Genomic DNA, 6000 nt, shown 5'->3' with positions numbered 1-6000 from the left:
CTTTTTCATCACAGTATGTAAAAAAAGCAATTTAACTGTCAGCTAAAAAAAATAAATGCATAATGAACACTGCAATAAACCTGAAAACAAAAATGAATTGAGGGCTGAAAAATAAGCAGCTGAAGTAAAAATAAATGTGTTTTAAAGAAGTCAAATGTAACAACATGGGGAATAGTGGTGGATAAATGAAAATACAAGAATATTCTATATACATATACAGAATATGTATAACTCTAGGTGTACAGAAATGCATCTGAAAATGTATACGCAGTAATCAAACAAAACTAATATTTTATTTAATATTTTATTTGCTTTTATTATGCATGTGCTACATATTATATGTTAGATCAGTCAAACTAGAATTATTAACTCAGTAGCTAATGTATAGCTCAATAGCTCGAGAAAGGTCTTGAGACTATTTTTTTTGAAGGTCTTGGTCTTGTCTCAGTCTCAACAGCATTTGTTCTCGGTCTTGCCTCGGTCTCAGACTGAAAGAACTCTGGGTTTTATTTTTTCCATATTTCTATATACAAAATGTTATTTTTAAAACATTAATCTCAAAAATATTTATGCATTTAATTGTAACGAATCAGATGCAACTTCTGTGCGCCATCAAAAAAGGAATATTGTTTTTAGTGATTTCATTTAATTGGTAACAGCTCTATATACTATCTTATTATTCAAATTGTTTTTATTGATTACATAATAAGACTCAAGAATTATTTATGGATCTTTCAGATTAATTTGAGGTGTGCTGGTCTGGACTTGGTCTTGACTCGGTTTCGCCCTCCCCTGGTCTCGGTCTTGTCTTGTCTCAACCCCTCAAAGTCTTGGTCTCAACACAATCTGGCCTTGGTCTCGACTTGGGTTACATTTACATTTATTCACTTAGCTGAAGCTTTTATCCAAAGCGAACTTACAATTGCTAGATAGGTCAGAGGTCGCACGCCTCTGGAGCAACTAGGGGTAAAGTGTCTTGCTCACAGTGGATTCGAACCCAGGTCTCTCACACCAAAGGCATGTGTCTTATCCACTGCGCCATCACCACCCGATGGTTAGGTGGTCTTCACTATCAGTTGCAATATTAGTGGTTTATCAATACAAGTAGAATAAAACTACATTTTTATATTTTCTGGAGGAAAAATGAGTGTTGTGTGTCCATGAAAAATCTTATGGCATGTGGATTGTTATCAAGGTGTTGCTATGCATTTGAGAATTTGTTTTGTGTGTGGTTGGGCAATCTAGATATTGCTTGGGTCCATCCTTGAATTCTTTGTTTTTGTCTTGCAGTAATGTTTCTTCGGCAATCACTGATGCTTGATGGTAAGAGATAGCTTTCGACATTCCTGTTTTCTACATGAAGAGGCCTGCATTAATCATTACTGCTGATTTTCCCCAGATTGATTGGGGCAGGATTGTGCACAGATGAGTGTTTTGCATTAACAGGCCTCCACTTTTCAACACAAAGCCCAGCCCGAGTCATCAGCACTCAGCTGTCAGAATTAAACAGGCTGATTGTGGTTCTTCATGAGATCCAAGGCTTATGAAGACTAGCCTGCAAAATCCATGATAGGTAAGGGAGACCGGGGTCAACGGAGCATAACAGTAGGGTTCAAGAAGAAAAAAATCCCATTATTTTTCTCCATAGAGAACATGACGTTTAATGATAAGTCTTCAAGACAGATCTAGCGGGAACTCTGAGGTTTTTAAAGAGATTGTATGTGATTTCAACTTCAGTTAAAAAGAAACAAACATCTGATTTTCAAATACAATAATTATTTTAAAACCATATAGAGAAAATGCGTGTAGTCAATTTTCACAGTTGTGGTATGCAACACATATAAAGAGGGAATACTCTTTAAATAGTCTTTAATAATAAACGCAAGAATGCAGGAGATTTTTTGGAGTACACATGAGATAAGGAAACCACACATAAATAAAGGGGCCATTTACAGCGTTATACAAATGGCTGTTTATTTACACGACAACAGCGTTTTGAGGGCGTGAAAACACAAAATTATACTGCCGATAACAGTAAACGGCCCCTAAAAGTCCATGAAAACAGAACATAAAACTGATATCACTGTTGCTCTCTATTGTGAGACACTAAATGTATTTGAATACATACAAGCTTGAGTGACATATTCACTCTGTCGCTGAAAAAAATATACTCTAACACTTAAGACTCACTTTAACAAAATAAAAAACAAACAAACAAAAAAAAACAATTTTGATTTTGTACACGGTAAAAAAAGTTGATGATCAATAAGATATAACAACATATGTTTTTATATTGGTTTAACTCATCAAAATAAGTTAAGCAATTTGCAGTCAGTTTAATGTCATTTAAGTTGCATTACTTAAATTAAAGTGAAATTATTTAAACATCCAAGTTGATTGTACTTAAAAATTCAAGGCAGCAACTTATTTTTGATCACTTTGATCACTGAGTTTCTTATACTGTCTAAAGTTTTTTGCTTTAAAATCAACAACCCATAGATATAATTGTATAACAGATGCAAACGCTATCTCTGTCAGCTACCATAAAATATTTGATCATGGCTATGGTTTCAGTTTAGCTGACTGAAATTGTGATTAAATAAAATGATATCTAAGACTAATTCACAGCCATGAATCTAAAATATGTCATGAATATGATCTCATTAAAGTATCTACTCTATTTAAAGGCTGTGGTTCAAAAGGATTTAAATAATTTCAAATCATTATAACAGCTTGAAACACATATCATTCCTGACAAGACTTCATGAATTGATATAATATTAAAGGTGAAAACTATTAAGTATTACTCATAAGCATTAAATAAATCCACTGTATTTGAGATACAGTGGGTAAATATCACGTTTGCTTCCGGCCACTATTAAAATTAATTTTTCAGTTTGCTCAATGTAAAAACTGTAATGCAATTACTGTTAGTAAATACAGTGTGTATGTTTATTATTCCAAAAGAGGCATGTAGATATGTAGCGTTTCTCACTAGTATACTAGAATGTCCTTTATGCTTAAACATGTATGTACAGTATGTATGCTTCACTTGTTTATTTTGGTGATTATGCATGTATCGCTTTTACAGGGAAATTGGCTTTAGACAAAAGGAATCTCAAAATATTTTCCTGTTGTAATAAAAAAACTGAAGACCTCGTTTGTGGAACTACAGGAAATTTAGTTTTTACCTCAGAAGCAATGCATTTCAGAATAACAGCGTGCGGCGATTTGGCTTTTCAAAGTGAATCTGCCTCTAAGGACTCTTTGTTTGTTCCTCTAACAACTATTGCACGCTGATAAATACAGTGGATGTGCTTGGAAAGGAGGTGGATTTTAGAACTGAACAAATTGTAGACTGCTGATTGTGGTAATGTCACTTTGTCTTCTGAAATAATAAGGCTGCAAATCCATGTTTTACTTGTGTGATATATTGGATAGTCTTGTAAAGGCCTGCTGGGCGAATTGTTTTTTTCCTGATAGCCTTCACCTTTTTTTTCAATCCAACTTTTTATGATGCTTATTATTCGCCCTTTGCTAAACAGTATTATAGTTCAATTATAGTATTATGGATTTGCATGGCGGTGGTGATGGCACAGTGGATAAGACACATGATTTGGTGTGAGAGACCTGGGTTCGAATCCACTGTGAGACACCAATGTGTCCCTGAGCAAGACTCTTAACCCCTAGTTGCTCCAGAGGCGTGCGACCTCTGACATATATAGCAATTGTAAGTCGCTTTGGATAAAAGCGTCAGCTAAATGAATAAATGTAAATGTAAAAAGTTCAAGATTGAAAAATGAATGCTGATATATGAGCACTTACTCCGCACCCACCTTTGACTGAAAAGTGTTTTGGCATTATGAAGCTATCCAATCAAACAGACTGAATTATCCAACTGAAACCCATGACAGTGCGCTCAGTATCTCTTGTATAGCTTCTGGGAGCTGCAACTTATAAATACCAAGGATATTTAAATACGCCCAAGGGCTTCAACCATAATGCGCGTGTATCATTAGTTGAGTGTGCGAATATCAAGGGACAGACGCTGAGGAGGTCTGAGTTAACCCTTGTTTATATCCCGTAGGGGCTTCAGGGAACCTTGTCGTTATTTCACCTGCTCTTGACGGAAACTTGTAGCGTGCCACTGTTTGCTTGGCGCACTCTCAAAAAAGGCAGCCGTTCACTTCACAGAGCCATTTCTCTCTGGGAAATAAGGCTTATTATTGTAAACAGTGAATAATTAAAATCATATTCCAGGAGCCAAAATCTTTTTATTGTGTTGCTAACATGCCTCAGTGTAGCTAATGAGATTTTGGTAATGGGCCGTGCTATCCCACAGGTATTGTAATGGATGCTCGTATGGACACACTGAGAGCAGGCTGGAAATTGCTTAGCCTTGGGCCTCTCACCCTTAATGAGCTTTGATTTCTTCAAAGAAAAGCCTACAAAGACTTTTTGAACCTTGCTCTTTTTCTTGTGCTCGTTTTTCTTCTTGAGACAGTAAGCGCTGTGGGTCCATGCAAACAGAACTGTGAAACAAAATGATGAAGAAGATTAAGAAGCTACTGTAAAATGATAATGGTGATGTTTATTTGAAAATGTAAAAATGCATACGTTTTCTGTAATGGGTAGGTTTAGGGGTAGGGTTAGTGTAAGGGGATAGAATATATAGTTTGTACAATATAAAAACCATTATGACTGTGGAAAGTCTCCATAAAACACACGTGTGTGTGTGTGTGTGTGTGTGTGTGTGTGTGTGTGTGTGTGTGTGTGTGTGTGTGTGTGTGTGTGTGTGTGTGTGTGTGTGTGTGTGTGTGTGTGTGTGTGTGTGTGTGTGTGTGTGTGTGTGTGTGTGTGTGTGTGAGTGTGTGTGTCCTTGTCTAGGAAGTTTCTTTCTGTAATCTCTGAGTCTCAGAGACAATAAAACATTCACCTGAGTTGCTTTGAACATTTTGATATTGTTGTATGAAGGTTCTGGTGGGATCACAAATGAAACATCGAAGATCTGAACATGATGTCTGTTAAACGAACATTCGCATTGAACTGCATGAAGTTATTTTCAGCACAGCAGCTGTAAACCAGCAGTGGTGGAGCGGCAGTGTTGTCAAGCGTTGATATCTCCTCCTGGTGTTAGACAGTTAGACATCGTATAGGTGACATATTTAAACAATGAGCCTAAGTGAAGCACAATGTGCTGTTGGTCATTAACAAGAAATATTCCCTGTTATTTTATAATGTGAGAAGAATGCTTGACTGCCGAATTGGCAGTATTTTTATTGGTGTAATGAAATTAGCTGTTTTACAGGGAAAACATGGGAATTAGTCATTTGGACAGTCTAAAATCTTAAAAAGTCAAGGAAATTTGATTTCTAGTGTGAATATCCACTTTATTTTTGATGTAAGAGCGGCCTTTGTAACTTGATTGTATTGAGGCTTCCGGTCTCATCTGATTACAGTAATTTTTGAAAAATAAGGTGGATAAATAAAGCTCAGTGCTAAAATATTTAATTGGCTAAAAAGTCGTTTTTTTATTTTTAGTGCAGTCTTTATAAAAAGGAAAATAAAGTAAAAAGTATGTCTAGTAATCACAGATGACTTGGAAGTTATGGAGGTTCAGTGGTAAAAAGCAAGGGACTTTATCTTGGGTATCAGCCATGTTAAATATTTTAGCCCTGTGAGCATCTGTTTCAAAATGTACAAGTGTTAATTGGTTTCACAAACTCAAACACAGAAAGCCAGATAGAAACACTCATTGTTTCCACATACTCTATGTAAAATGTTTCTTCTTGTTGTTACCAACAAAATCACAACTAAATCAAATTCTGGTCAGAAAAAATGTCATTTTTTAGGCTTAATCCCCAGTAAAAACAAATATATTTAATTTGTGTAACGTTGAAACAAATGCAAAACATTTTCAAAGGGGCAACATTATATGTCAGGCAAATTTCATATTTTAGGATTAAAGGGATAGGTTCGCCCAAAAACGGTTTAATTACT

Source organism: Siphateles boraxobius, unplaced genomic scaffold (genome assembly GCF_051911475.1).
Source record: "Siphateles boraxobius isolate OS27281-9 unplaced genomic scaffold, OSU_SipBor_1 46, whole genome shotgun sequence".
NCBI lineage: Eukaryota > Metazoa > Chordata > Actinopteri > Cypriniformes > Leuciscidae > Siphateles > Siphateles boraxobius.
This window is presented reverse-complemented; position numbering follows the sequence as displayed.